Source organism: Varroa destructor, unplaced genomic scaffold (assembly GCF_002443255.2).
Source record: "Varroa destructor unplaced genomic scaffold, Vdes_3.0 BEIS01000007.1, whole genome shotgun sequence".
NCBI classification, from domain to species: Eukaryota; Metazoa; Arthropoda; class Arachnida; order Mesostigmata; family Varroidae; genus Varroa; species Varroa destructor.
Window position 1 is genome coordinate 8,286,376 of NW_019211460.1, and position 16,298 is coordinate 8,302,673.

Consider the following 16,298-nt stretch of genomic DNA (forward strand, 5'->3'; position numbering starts at 1 on the left):
ATGCACGTCTATGCCCGAATCCGAAGCTGCAGCACCTAATATTCTCACATTGCCAATGCACTACCGTGGAGTTAATAGTGGCACTTCCCTTATACATAGAAGAAAGCAGACTCATTTAGGCTGTACACTCACAAATCGTCCAGGTCTATTTCGAAAATCTGCTGTCGATTATTTTCTCTGTTGTTTTTCTTAAGAGCAACTCGCTAGTTGGAAGAAAAATTCAGTCAAAATGATTAAAAAACATAAAAACTTACTGTGCACCATGTTGAGAAAGATGGGTCGACGGCAAACGATAAAGGTAAACATTTTTGATCTCTGTTATTGATCCGTTAGGTAAAAACATTAAAAAGTCTATAGATCAGATTGCTAATATTAAGATTATACCTACTGTTCAATGACCGTTACTTATTAGGCTGCAAGACAATTACTCGCATTTATTTATCTCTTTAATATAACATTTCAACAATCGTATCGTTTTTATATACTGTAGGACAGGATAACTGGTACTTATGGGTTTTACTGGGCTGTACATGTGGCGTAAATTGCACCCACCATTGTCTAAGGGTGAGATTCCCATCTTCTAAGGCACATTGTAATACTTTACTTGAGGTGACTGCCTATTTACCGAGGGTACAAGCTAAGCTTCAAATGAACGTACAGTTTAAACCTTACCCACTACGGGCCCTTTTGAATAAAAGCTACATCGTCATCTCTTAGAAACTATAGCATGTTGTAATACAATAGGTACATTTAACTCTGTTCAAGCATCTGCTCACTGTAATGATGGATTGACCTTTTTATGTTCTGTATGTACGCTGATCGCCGCCTTTTTCATTCTCTGAGCGAAAAAGTCTGTGGGGTCACTTTTTCGTAGGGCTTCAAAGATTAGCCGGAAGAACCTGACTTGACTTAACTGGGGTTTCTCCAATAGACCTACTTATGAGGAAGCTAAGCAGCCATATCAACAACTTCTGTAGTCATACTTTACCGTTTTCCTTTTTTCCAAGGTCTTCGTTATCATCTATCAAGGTTGAATACGAAATTAGTAAAGACGTGGGTTTTTCATGGTTACTATAATGACGCGTTTAAATATCTGTCCGTTATCCACGCCATTCTCAATTTCAATCGGCTACGATAATATTAAACATCTTTCTTTTCCTTCGTATTTTCATTCTGGGCCCTATAGGTCCCATTTTACATTTACCTTTATCCGACATTTTCTACCGTCAAAATTCGCTTTTGATAAGAAGACACTGGAAAAAGCAATAGCGGAGATAGCACGCACCCGATCGCTACTCCCTACTAGTCATCGGGCCAAACCGTCTATTAGGAAACGAGCCGAATCACAGATCCTTGCTGTATGATGCTCACTACTAGAAAATATCTTCAAAGAAGCTAAATCAAAAAAGTTAGCTGATAGAGCGGAATCCCAGTTTACGGTTTCGGCTGGACCTAGATAGTCTTACCGCCTACCTGTACACCGTGTAGGACGTTACCGCCTCGATCCGCCCAGAGGGCTTCAACGCATCGTCTACTTCAGCTAGCAAGCCTTGCTTAAGTTGACGTTGCCTTTTGCATCGATCGCTAAACCATCCTTGTTCCTTGTTTCTTAACTTTCTGCCCTTCGAGTCCTGCTATAGCCGTCGGCCTCCCCTGATTTACTACATTGCTTCTTCTGCTGCTTTGTGCTGTAGCTGTAATAGGAGGCAAAAAAAGGAAAAACTATCTCCTGCTATTTGCCGATGTATTGCCCCTGTTTCACTCTTGCGTTGCTTCATCTCCAATAGCGTTTCTTTCCCCGTTCAATACGCGCGCTATTTCTCCAGCAATGTGTCTCCTGTTCAGAGCACCTTCTCCTCCTGAATCTATCCTTCTCTTTCTTTCTTCCTGGCGTCCTCCCTATGCCCTCGATGGCTCCACATTGCCCCCTGCTTCACCGCACTCGAGTCGGACACACTCCACTCGCTGTGTTCCCCGCCACCCGGTTTTCCCGGCTCGACCTTTCCAGTGGCAGTAATGGGTAACTCCGAGTCAGGCGAGGGCATCTTCTCCAGCAGCAGCCATCTTACCAGCAATCGCCTCGCCTCCTTTAGCATCCGAGCAAGCAGCAGCCACCAATATTATCAGAGAAACCAGCGCGTCGAAACGAATCCCTTTTCCTCGTTTCCTGTGCTGCTCTGTCCGTCAATTCGTCTAAGTTTCTCGCAGAGCTTCTATCCAGAGATGGCAACAACAGCGGCGGGGTCTTCGGCTGCAGTCACTCGGACACTTCCCACCTCTACCGGCGCCGCATGAGATGTGCACCAAGAGCTGTCCGACTCTTCGTTTGCGTATGGAGAGCACTCCGCCATTTGTCCGTGTGTGTGTGCGCGCGCGTATGTGTGAGTATGTGTGTATGTGTCTGTGTGTGTCTGACTGTCTGCCCGTCTGCTTCTCTGTCTATAACTGGCTGTATTTTCGTTGCCTGTCCCTCGGCCGTGGTCGAGCGGCCTGCCGGTCTACGGGTTCTGTCTTTGTGGATGTCATGCTATCCCATACGGTGTGCGTATGTGCGAGACTTCCCTGTGTCGTCCACGGCCGAGCGCGACGAGTGCGCTCGCCGGGTGCCGCGCGCTCCTGCCACGACCATTTCGATGATCAGCGGCAGCTGTGGCAGCACCGCCACCGCTTCTCCGCTACCAGCAGCAACGCAGCGCACTTTCATCACAGCCATGACAAGCAGACCATCGGTGGTTGTTTGCTTCATAGACTCATACCGTCGGCCATCGCCGTTGCTGATCACTAGCCGGGTATCGAGCGGCGGGCCCGCCTCCCCGAGGGGCGTTACCGTCCCCGCGCCACCGCCGCTCGCAGCGCTCCTGGCGGCCGTCGTGCCAACTATTCGTGGGCAGCGATAGTAGCAGACCAGGCGCCGGGCGGTGGAAGCCGCCGGGGAACAGCACAACATGGGACAGTGCCTTCGCTGAGCCGCGTCAGTGCGAAGTGGCCACATATGAAAACAAATAACACCGCAGAATAGATCACCTACGAACACTCATACGACTGCTAGCCGACTAGTACGGTTATTGCGACCAATATTTTCAAACTGTAGATTTGAAGAGGAGCGAACTAGAAAAGCCGGCGGCGAGAAGATAACACAGCCACGACGGATGGACAACGCGGACCACTAGTACAACTAGCAACTTAATAGCACAGCAAGGAACATCAACATTATGGCGATAAAGACAACAGGAAAGGACGATGACGCTTAGTTAAAGTAGGACCCACAATTGAGCTGCTGGAAACTTACTAACCAACGAAATCCTGCTTGTGTCGACTAGCGAGGCCTGACACTTAGTGAGGAAGAGACCTGAGGAGGATTAGCCCGCTAACCCGCAGCCTCTTGAATAAAAGAACTTCTAAAAAAGCTCATTGCAACGCTACGATTACGGGAGTCTGACTTCGCTTCTGTTTTTTCCATGTGTCTTTCTGTTTGTGTAGGCTTCGTGAGGGCCGCTGCCGAATGGTGGACTTCAACTGAAGCGTGAGTGCGCGAAATGCCGCGTGGTATAGTTTCGACCAACAGTTTGCCGAATATAAGGCAAGTGTAGTTGAGTTTGTATTAGTTCAAAGCAGAAAAAAAGTAAGCCATGGTGCGCTACTTAAGAAAAACTGACGTGAGTGTAGGAACAATATGAACTGTGCGGCAAGTCGAAATCGCCAAAGTGGTAAATTGGCAAAAAGGAACGTCAGCAAAAAGGAGAACGGCACAAAGACAATAGGAGCTCAGTAACTTCCTTTCGAGGTCTTGCATTTTAACAGGTGGAGGTCATACTTCATATTTTCAAGTGTTGCTCTGAGTTTTTGCTTCGAAGCTGCAAACGAAAACGAGGCGAAGTGCACGGAAAGAGAGTGGGAAAAAAATACAGTTGGCTACCGTAAGGTAAGGCCGTTTGTACCCGTTTGGAGCTCTCCTGGACACCGGGGGGGTCACGCAGGCTATTCATGTACGTGAGGTAATTATCATTGTCGAACTGACGAATAAGGCAACGCGGTACAGAATAAGCTTGGATCAACTCTAGCACGGCGGTGTACCAGGAACCTAAGTGGCGGCGCTAAGCGAGTTTATTAGGGAACGAATCTGTGAAGAGCCCAAGTCTAGGGTACGTATATGTACATATCTATAGAAAAACAAAGGTTTTTAGTAATAGATTGAGCCTGGCCAGTTAGCAACTAGAAGCTGTGCGGCAGGCGAAGAAGTTATCTAGAGAGTAGCCTACAGCCAACGGCTCAACTTGAATTCAATGAACAAGTTGCTAACTTGTCGCCCGACACCGCTCGCCATCTTCGTCATTTTTTTTTTCCATTAATGTGAACTGGATTACTACGGTGTAGCGTACGTTACTCAAACAAACTGCGGTAGTGAGTGGCAAGTGATTGTAAGGAAAGAATTACATGACACAGTGAGTGATCGGGTTCAGGGCTGAGTTCGCGCTGGGTGCGGTGAGTGGCCTATCAGTCAGGCAGTAATCAGGCTAAGCGGAAATTGCCGTTGTGGGGGTGGTGTTGGTGATGTGACAGGGGTCTGGCGTCCTGGCATGAGCCTGGAAGACGCAAAGGGGCCGCGTACCGCCGGCCAGGAGAGCTCAGCGTTCAGAGACAACAGCGCGACAAGTTCAGCGCCAAACAACTGTAGCAGAATTAGTCGCAGCAGCAACAACAGCAGCAGCTCGAAGAAGCGCGAACCTCAGTTCGGCTATAACCCGTTTCGAGCGAAAGGATAAACCTAAAAGGTGAGTGTAAAGCGACCCAACTAAGTAAGGCTAGGAAAATTACCAGTGAAGCAATGAAGAGCACAATAATGAAGGGCTGTATTGTGTTCATCGTTTGCTAATTTCGAAGCATTTGGCGCTGGTGTCATTGCTGATGCGTGACAAAAACGAGCAAACAGGCCGAAGCTTCCGAGTTGTCAAGTATGTCAAATGTGAATTAGGAACCGGTCAAATCGGATAGCTACTCTAAACCATGTCCACCACTCAAATGCGTTTTTTAAGTTGTAGTTGATTTAATTGTTCGTGACGTAATACTGAGCTGTGTCTCTCGGTTTCAATTAACGCAGAGTATTTATTTTAGACTTATTGTCAAGTTGTAAATGAATGTGTATCTAATTAATCCTTTGATTCAAGTAAACCGATTCAATTTGCCTAAGGGGCCTTAACCTGCTAGAGACACATTTTGGTTTGCCAGCATCCTCCGTACATTCACAATAACATTTCCTAGGAGTCCTCGAACAATATATCGAACGAGCGTGAGGAGTCGAACCCTGCTTCACCAGTCCTTATTCATTAGCTGTCCTTTTTAGCTAGCAATCATCGTGTGCTATTACACACATCAGGCGCACGCTGGCATCTACCTTTTAAAGTATTTATTTATTAAGTAAGGAACGTTTATGTCCAACAACGGTTTAGCGCAGACGCACTCGGTAGTACCTACCCGTGTTCCGCAAGCAAATTAGAAGGTAACCTGGCAAGATGGTTATTAAAAAAGCAGTGGGTCAGGCCACACGAAAATATGCATCTATACGATGAACGTGTGTAATATAAAAAAACATCGCTTTAAAGATTGGTAAGGACAAATACCTCTACACCAGCACTCTGGCAGGACCTGGCACAAGAACGGATTATTGTAGTCATAGATTTTCCTCGGCTTGTCGCTCAGATTTTCACTGGTGGAAAGAAACGTCTCCGTGCTCAGATTTGAGTCTGAACTGTTTCAGAATTAGTAAGCGAACACGTTACCACAACTTTATACGCTCAAATGTACAGATATCGTATTTTTTGTGTGAAAACTATCTGCTAATTTTATGTAATCCTACTCACATGTGAAAGTTTACTATGCCCCATGAAGTAGGGTACACCCTAGTGTTTGCTATACACTAACTAAATTTGTACATGGCACACAGTCGTATGGCAGAAATAGTTTTATAAGACACATTACTGCAGTAATATGCTGCTCTTTCAATTGGCTGCTTCTGTTGCAAACATCATCCCGGCCTCAGGAATGATCAGCTGGTTGAACACTGAACATGGGCATCACCAGTATCCTCGAGGCAAACACCGTCACACAGCGCGAATTGTGGTTGGTCGCGCCCTCCATATTAGTTGGGGCGGTTAGCAAATATAGGACATCACCGGGTTTACTTCTCAGCCCTATCAGTTCATTCCTAAACATCGTCACGAAACCATCACGCACCACTTAAGTCTGCACATTTCGACACACCTTTTATTTCCTATTTCGTACACTCGATCTCGTAGCTATCGTCGTATTGAGATGGCAGTGCTTGTTTTCACCTCGAATTGTATGCCATTACCACTACCATACTAAATGGCTCCGAGATAGCCCCAACAGCTCGAGTATCCGAGCCGGCTGAACCCCCTAGCCCCCTGGGGTTTCGCCTTGCGTCCCGCTCTTGAGAGAGCAAGTCGTTCGCGCATTAAATCGCCGCCAGACACGAGGCGGTGGAAGCGGTCATGGAGACTGTAGCAGTAGCAGCAGCAGCAGTAGAAGGCTGGAGGCTTGAGCACGACTTCATTTGGGTTGTGAGAAGGCGAGGAAACAGCCATTCGACCATTGAAGTCCGCCTGCGCGAAATGGAGGCAAGGGGAACACGCTTCAAATAGCTCTCGGTAGGAACATGCAAGGGCTCGTGTGTCAGGTTAGTATCAAATGCTGCTGAGGGTCGTTGTCCGTTAACTGGCGATTATATTTTGGAGCGCATACGAGACGGAGCATTTCAACGGGCGGAAAGACAAGGATACGACACAAAAGAAAAGTTGCCAAATGTGATCTAGTGAGAAAGCTTGACAAGCGGGCGCTACTTGCTTAGTCATAATATAAGCGCATTTAACATGACGTTTCTATATATAATACATTAATATGCGATCGTAAGGACACTGAAGTGGAACATTTGACTGAGTGTCCTGGTTCCGAAGCTGGCGGGTATGGAAAGCCGATCACGAAGAAGAACCCTTAACTTCCGCTCCTCATTCAAAGTCCGAATATTTTTTCGCGACTGTAGGTTCACTTTCTCAAAGTTATGATTTAATTTTGGTAGTCCTATAGTCTTGTATCCAGAACGATGAGATAATTGATATACCGTATTATTGAGATGGTGATCCATTCACGGTGGTCAGGCTGATTACCTTTCATCCGACAAAGCGCTTAGAGACCTGGATCAGCGTAGACCTAAATTGCTAGTTCGACAATAGGAACTTATTTAGACGATTCAATTTAACTTATTTGTCTATAACTAAATGACACCTCTCCGAAGCATTCTATACAGCGGTGACTGCCAATGATACAATACGAAACTGTAATTGATGAGGCCATTGCATAGTTCTTCTTTTTTTCGTGTAATTTTACTGGCCGCTGCTAATCCAAGCGGCTCGGCAGATCTCTCTCTATAGCATAATATAGCATACAATTGAAGCCTGGCGAAAAATTCTGTTTAATCGGGTTATATGGGGAAAAAAATCGAACGCCTACTAAAATGTATTATATGCTACAAGCTCATACATAATATTTCTAGATATATATATATATACACCAGATTAGACATCGTAGGTTTCTTACTATAAGTGATCTTTACTGACAATTTGCAACATAATGGCCAATCTTCAATAAATCGTACGCAAAACGGCTATCACATACCACAACAAATATAGGATCTCTGTTTGTCATATGGTAGACCTTCAATTGTGCTGGACCAACACACACGGTTCGTAGTCGCTTTATTTCGAATTTTTCGTCCGGTATCGCCGTTAGGCATTGTATCAGACGAGTGGCTGGCTCCCATCCATCACGAACGAAATGTACCGTGTGTGTCGACGCCCGGATTCGAACCTACACCACAACGCGTCCCTAAGATTAGCACACAAGTACGTTATTCGCTAAGCTATCGCAGAAACAGGGTTAGTGGCCTACCATAAGCCTACCGTATCCGACAAAAAAAAGTTGGGATTTCTATGTTTTCAGCTTGCTTGGTTTTTATTGTTGGGGATAAGTCGTGGGGAGACGATCGTTGTCACGATGGTACTAATTCCCGGATTCAATATCCCAGGCTATTATCAGCTCAATACGAAGCAATTTGTCAAACAGCTCCCATTCGAATCGGGTGTGCAAGCCAGCACTGAAAGCATCGGTAGTTAAGTTTACAATGTAAAGTCAAATAAATAAATGAATCTAGCTGACAGTAAAGGAAGTGGGAGAATATATTGAAAAAAAAATTAGCGAGACAATTAAACATGAAAAAAATTCTCCCTATAGGTTCCTCCGAGCTACAATAGATTACGTAGAAAAGAGGAGGGACTTTTGCTGACCGATATGCATAACAGCTGTTGCCCTAAAACTTTTCTAACTGTGAACTTTCTGTATAGGCGGCAAGGTACAGGTACAACTAACGAATAGTCGAAATATTTAGAAATTCTCCGAAGACAACGTTCACAAAAAAAAAGTAAGCTAGAATTTAGTTCAATTAACTCGTTCGGGATCGCTTTATGTCTTTCGTTGAAAACCAGATGAGATTCTCTCCCATGTCTTCATTTATGGGTCAAGTTCTTCATATACTCACTGTCGAACTCCTTTGCTAATATGTATTCCTCTTCTTTTGTATCTGTGCTGTCTGCGATTACTGCATGCAATTGCACGTAGTGATAGTTGTTAGGCCAACGGCTTTACCCAAATCAAACCTACATTTTACATGCATCCATGCGCATGATTCGAAATGCGTCTATTTGATGCACTTAGAACATACCGATAATAGCATCAACAATAGAGGTGTACCTTCTATGATACCGGATCAACTCAAACGAGACTTAATTGCATTAGGCCTATCGTCACGGTGTCCAGGTCTCAATTGGTTAACATTTGATTTCGGACAGATGATTCGTATCCATAGGGAGTGGTTGCACGGGTCCAGATATTCGATTCTGTATGAATCTTGTGTGTCGACAGGAAGAAAAGGCGGGCAAGTACAAGCAATCAGCTATGACTGCAGGTTTAACAAATATATATATACCTGGATTTGGCGAATATATTGGGTGGTGAGTTATCTACAAACAGTGTGGTTGTTATCGGTAGATGCTAAGGTCTCTTTGCCGTCGTGAAGGTATAGGTAAACCGTATCCTCTTACGCCTTTGGCTGAGTTCTGTTCGATTGCCACTTCAACTACGGCACTCTGTAGGCAAGAGAGTTACTAGCACGAACGTAGGACATAGCGGGATTGAGACAGCTTTTCAGACTCACACGTGCGCATTGATTTAAACATTGTCACGTTGCCTCCATTTGTATCAGGTCGCCCGTAGAATGGACGGAGCCTGTGCAGGTAAATAAATCCATTGAGAAGCGATGAGGCCATCCACTCGCTTTTAGACTGGTTTGTCCGCGCGAACCGTAATTCGACGAAAACACTGCCCTTAGCTGTCACGCAACATCAGGTCAAAATTGAGGACGCGAAAAAACGAAAAACGGGTGATACATACGGTCGGTGTCCAGAGGCCAATGGTCAAGGGCGCAGAGAACGTTTGTCAATACGACGGACACGATTCGTCCTCAAACGCCCAAGAAAATCAAGCAAGCTTTCTCGTTCACAAGTCTAACAAGTTCATGAATAGCTAATGGCCACCATAACGCCCTGCACAATATCACGATACTATGACACGTTTAAGATGATGTAATATCTGTTGAATTGATTCAGCGAATAGAAGCCATGGATTCAGTTATACTAACAACAGATATCATGTAGTAGGCCATCAATAGGCAAAAATAAGGACAACGACAGGTTTCCCAGTGTGACAGTATGAACATTTTTTTTCTGCTATTTATTGGCCGGTTGGTTATTGTCACTGATTTGAATGTTAAAAAAGGATTCCATGAATGACGCCATAGCATTGAACTGAACATAAGTGCTTTGGATACGAACTTGGAAATTCAGTTAAGCTATGTCCTAGCGTTTCACGGAACACATATTTTCTTAAGGCAATCCTCCATTCTTAGTTCAGCCGTAAACATCGTATTGAATAACACGTAACTGACGTTGTCCTGTGACGACCAGCGCGCAGTACAAGCCAGCGTAATACTCCGCACGCACGTCCGCTTGCAACGCCGGATCCTGCAGCGGTGCAGCACTTAGCGACTGACAGACGAGTGACTAGGTCCTCAAGGAGTGATCTTCGAGAAAAGCCACAGATCGAGAGGGAGAGAGATTTTTTAATGGCCAGACCTAAACCTATGGAGTGTAGGGAGGAGGGTATGGAATGCTTATTTGTCCCTGACTAGAGCTGGGACCGAAGGACAGTTGGACCACTGTTACTGGCCACCAGGCGTTACTATGAATGCGCGCATTGTTAAGGCCCATTACAGGCACTAGTGGAGGGATGGGCAGAGAGGCGAGAGCATAGAGAAGCCACTCCCCATATTTCAGTTCCATTCCCCATCGTCGTGATGGACCACTCTGGACCGACCAGGGGGTTAGTTTGTACTGCGCAAGTTTTTAATAACAATAGCCAACACGACAAGCCGCTTGCCACCAGCTGTACCTCACTGCTGGCACCCGAATGGATATATATATATATATACCGGCGTTCTGGTTCGGCCGTGACTATAAACGAGACGATGCATGCGGGGGAATGGATTATTACTGTTAATTAAATAAGAAAAAAGTCTATACGGTCACACAGATTGACTATTAGTGCTTGTATGAGAGCTGGGTTAAGCAAATCGTACAAGGCTAGGTCCTTTAGACAGGCAAAGAAACGTCGACTGTATGGCAGGCATGAATCATTTCATAGATGTATTTGGTTTGTATGTACGTAGGATGGCTAGAGCGTCATGACGAGGATGGCCATGATAACAACAAGATTGCTGCGCTATTAAAATTGCCTAATGTTTTATTCTGTTTGTAATATTTACAACTATTAAAATTGGACACTGCCGTGAACAAACAGGTCTTGTTTATTCGAGGGAAATATATCTCATCTTCTTGTAGAATTGGAGTTATGTCACTTGCGTATTTTTTTTCCCAGTAAATATACTTAAGTGTGTATACGAATTGTGCGCTGCTTCGGTGGTGGGATCGAGTCTGTTATTCAGTTGTGTCGAAGTGATCTTTGTTAAGTTTGTCAGGCAAGCCACTAAATGACTCTTCAATAAGCAAATGAAGCAATGAATGATGCTACGATACGGCGCGCACTCATCGCCCGCCGTTGTTCTGCCTTTAGATTCAGCCGCTGTTTTCTGACTACTGCGCTCCCTATTTTTCTCGAAGAAACTCGATCTTGTTCTGTTCTGCAGCTCTTCCGTTGGCTTTTCTCGGCCTTCCATTGATTCTTCTTTTGGCCGAGTCACCTTTAACGCAGCAGTTCCGTCAGCGGCGGCCAAACAGTATCTTGTTTGTGGCCTGATTGCAAACTCAAGCCATTCCCAACTCCCGCGGGGCGCAGCGGGAGTTCGCTGTCAGCGCTTTTATCAGCATCCCCCACAGCAGGATTAAGAACGACAACAACTAGATAATAACGCCAAAATCAGCGCAACAGCAGCAGCTTCTTATTATTTTAAACAATAACTATGTATACGTGTGTGCGCCTCGGAAGATTCGCCACGTAAACAATAATGTGAATGCACCTGCGATTTAGGACAAGTGTATGGAGGCCGAATCTAATTGACTATAAAAAAAAAATATAATGAAAATAATTTGGCTTAAATTATAGTAAAGCATAGTTCTGGCTTGATCACTTTTCTCGATTCTTTATGGCGAAGTGATCAGAGGACTAAGTTATAAATGAGTGACTTAAATGCTCGTCGTCTCCATGCAATCGGCAAGAAAGGGACGAGGAATTGTGTTGCTAAAAGCCTGGTATTGGCCTGATCACCAGCCGGCTGGCCCGCGCCCATCTTGGATAAGCATAACATGCCTTGATCTTCAAGTCGCATAGGCCGAATTGATTCTCCGGAAGGACCATCCAGCCGTGTGGAAGATAATTAACTAACAACTGTTGTGACTCAACTCTGTTCCCCGGTATTGAAGCTTACTGCGAGCGGGTCACATTGGGAGGCAACGATCTCCATCAAAGACGCCAATCATAGATTGATGACACGGCCGTGAATGAAAAGATATGGAAAAAAACCTAGTCAGGATAGTTAATGGAACACCACAATCTGCCCATAAATTAGTAATTAGCATAGTTTTTAATTGTGGATTTTTGCAGGTTGACAGATACTAAGCTATTCATTGACTCATGCAAGCTGCTTTGAGGAAAGCGGACCATTTTGATGCTTGTGGATTGACCAACAGTTATACGACAGAAATGTCCTACCTTCGAAAGGTTTACGTGACAAAGTCGTCCCGATTAGAACACCGAATAGTTTGTTTTACTACATAAGGGAAAACATGCTTTTTTTTGGAGATGACATACTTTCTCTATAAACCATCGTTAAAAGTATAACAGTAGAACGTCAATGAATAGACAATATAGCACTTGGAATAGCCCTCAAGTGGGATTTTCGTTTGTAACATCTATCGTTATTAAGGGACAGAATAGCACCTAGCGATTTGCCTCGTGTCGTACTCGAATTACGTTGAAGTAATGTTTGCCAGTCTGTCTTGTGTTTTACGTGCGTACCGTGTTTTTAGCAATAGGCCCCCTCGTCGAGAACAAAAGTATCCATTTAATTTAGATGTATCGTATCTAAATTAAATGGGTACTTTTGTTAGCTGGACTGTTATGCCGGCTTCATAGCTGTCAATGTTGCTCCAAATGAGGATCTAAGCTAGCTTTCGCACTTCGTATCACTTCATCGTAAGCATTATTTCATAGTGGTTCTTTAACAGCAGTAGGAAAAAGGCCGATCTCTTCCATCGGTAAATAGTTTCTTGTTAGCTGGCGCCATCGTCGAGCGCCAGGTTGAATTGAAGTGTAGCCGCACACAACGGGATTGTTTGGTCGCCTCCCGGACCGAGTCATGAGCTGCCGACTGATGGCGCGAATGTGGGCAGCGGCTTTGGCCCAGGCATGGAACAACGTTTTCGTCAGAAATTAAATCTTCGACAATTATTTTGAGTTAATTGATGTGCGTACTGAGTAGGTGAAACGGCAGTTGTTCTATGCGTGAGAGACACCGACGTAATATCAGTGCGACCTAAAGCTCTAGTGTCCTACCGCTGACATTTGGGTGATCCATGGACTGCTCGCCACGACGTTAAGCTGGGGAGTTTGTATAGCAGTGGCTTCAGGACCGACCAGCAACGGTTCGTCTTGAACAACTCGCAAATACCTTAACAGCGACGAACGGTAAGAACATTAACTTGACATAAATGATGAACGACAATTCACAAAATCTAGACTAAGCACATGAGAAAAAACGCTGGGGTTCGGCTAACCTTAGAAACAGTAACATTGTATTTTTTCAAATAGAATAAGGCACCCTAACAGAAGGATCTCCTTGCCGGCCTCGCAAGCTGACCTGTCGCCAAAAACAGAAACAGCATTTTCTAGCTCGACGGATTAAGCTCTACGCAGAGCAGAAACCCATCGCTCCTTTTCACTGTCAGTGCTGCGTTATACAGTTAATATTACGAACAAATTCTTTAAACATATTATATATAATTGCAATAGTAAGACCTTTTAGCTAATGGTGCCTCAGACGATGTTATTTAACGCTTATTCTACAGGAAGCAAAAATCAACAGCGCTGATTTACAATATAATATCCGCGGCCCAGATACGACAGCTAGCCGCTGGGGACTTTTCTACCGTTTTGAAAAAAACCCGCCAGGCTTTGTGTTGTACCTTGTGTATTGCATGCAACTTGTGCGCATACGGAAGCATAGCGTAGCGCTGTCGGTGACCCGCACAGTCATTCTACTTGCTATCAGCATGAATAGTGTCCTAACATTCTCCGGGAGCGTTTCGGGTCGGCCTTTTCGTCGACATCATCTTCAACCTGGGGGTAACAACCTTATCCTTTGGCTCTTTTCCCCCATCGCCGTCGATCTCTCGTACCGGTTCATATCTCCGTTACGAGAAGGTTACCTGTCAAACGCGGCCATTTATCTACCGAAGGGCTTCTGTCCCCACCCGAAGTGACTAACACCAGACTCTTGAGGATCGCTCAGAGGATCAAGCTCATTTGGCCGACTGCAGAATAGTCAGATGGAACTCCGACCGGAGCACTCGTAGCCCGCTGCACGTGTTTCTCTCCGTGCCGTCGAAAATGACACCAGAATGAAAAAAATCTCAACACCATTGTTATAACAAGCTAAGCCGAATTACCGCGCAAAAGCTGAGCAATCGAGAGGGCAATCATAATGGGTATCGTCCTATACGGGCATACAGCCGTGCTGTATATCGAGGTGAAGCTGCAATCGCTCTCGTATACCGTACGCAGACAAGAAATAGATTACCCTCGGGCGAAATGCGCGGTAGAGAGATCGCTCTAGATTTGTCTGAGACAGATCGACAGATAGAAGGAGGTGAGATTGTTAGCCAGGGAACAGCTCTAGAAATAGGACACAGGAAACCCACGACGAACCGGCGCGTTCTAGTCAGAATGCGCCATACACGATTAGCCGAATGCAGCAAATGCTCAGTGACACTATTTCCCCACTGCTCTAGTCTTATAAACTCATAATAGTACGGCGGAAATTTGGAAACTTGAACCAAATTAGCATTGTGTATTATGAAACTTTTTCCCAAATGTAAACCCGAATCTCGGCGATCAGATACACTATCTAAAAACAGTTGTTTTAATTGCATTTGATGAGTCATGAATAAAATTCACGAAAATTAAATACATTTTAATTTAAATATCACATTCGTGCCGCAAGCTCGTTGGGTTACGGACAAATACCCGAAAGGCGAGATCGTTTTGGAACAAGCTATCGCTATATACTCGCCTATGAAATACGGCGAATTGTCGTTAATTGATTCGTTTTATAGAGGCGCTCTCTGAATTTACCCTATCACGGTTCTGCGTTATGTAGTGCATAGAATGGTAGCTCACTGAAATGTACGGATATATCAATCAGGTGAGCTATATATGTTTGCTTCAAATGAAGCCGGGCGACTTCATCGGCAACTTCGCCTTTGAGGTTTTCCAGGTTGCAGTCCATTAGACAGACCTTTTACTTCACGATGGGCTCACCCCGCAAAAACAAGGCTTCGACGGAACTCATTTGGTACCGCCATACGAAACCGCCAACAGGACGGCTAGCGAGATGGAGGTAACATGGAAATTAGACTCTGGTTAAATCGATGTCTTCCGACGAATTCATTAAGAAGAAAATCAACCCAATGTAGGCCTCGATTTATAAACTCTTCCAAGCTACTGCCGACACTAATACGAGTCTCGTGTTCGTTCCTAACGTGCGTGGGTGTCTAACATTTAATAAAGCCTGTTAGCAGGAGCTTGTATAGATTTCGATGACTTTTTGACAAAGAAAAAAACGGTTCTTTTTAAAAAAAAAAAAAAGCCATCACAAACAAATTTAGCACGATATCCTAAAATTACAAAAAAAAATTAATCTGGTTATTAATGCGTATAAAAAAAGCATACTTCTGAGCACCGAACGAAGAAAATATTTTAACATAGTTCTGCACATGTCCATATGATCATTTCCTTCGTGACGCAACTCTCGTTTCGGGCGGCATGTACACGCTAAATCCATAGGACACCCACGGCGTAAGTTATCTCTTCGGACGTTTGCATCTGTGTGCTACATCAACTCTATTACCTGAAGCTTTCGTGTACTAGGCTTAAATGACTCCAAAGCACCAAAGGCAGTTAAAGATGTAAAAGCGAGTAGAGAGCTGCCAAGAGTCGAGTAGTTGCCAACCCACCACTGTCTTTCATAACCGTCCCTGGTGGGAGTTAACCCATTGGCCTATTACTCCCATAATAAAAGCTACCTCTCGCCATGTTCTTCTTCTCCCCTCGCCCATTATTCCGTGTTCCTTTGTGCCCCTGCTTCTCGGTTTTCAATTTGTGTTCCTCGACGCCATCGGCTAGCGGTGTGGCCGATTTGTTGTACTGCTGGTAGATCTTGACACTGCGCACGATGACCGCCTACCCGACAACAACAGGCCTGAATCTAGCACAATTACACGTACGGCCTAAGCAAAGCTGCCAATAGTCGTACCACCAGCGTTATATGTTACGTGCATCGACCAAATTTTCTAGACTCATGGCCAATGATACCAAACTAGCGCTCAGTCTTCGCCAATACTCGATACCATAGACCGATCCTATCCCTGCTGAATCACCAG

At 44.8% G+C, this 16,298-nt stretch overlaps 1 protein-coding gene across 1 annotated transcript in view; it reads left to right on the plus strand.

Moving 5' to 3' along the window:
• The first annotated feature begins 2,625 nt into the window (after nt 1-2,625).
• LOC111254267 (transcription factor Sp9-like) overlaps nt 2,626-16,298 on the plus strand; it is a 128,730-nt gene continuing 115,057 nt past the window's right edge. The window contains exon 1 of the mRNA XM_022814914.2: nt 2,626-4,772. The gene's annotated coding sequence lies outside the window, so the exon portion shown is untranslated. The remainder of the gene's footprint in view (nt 4,773-16,298) is intronic.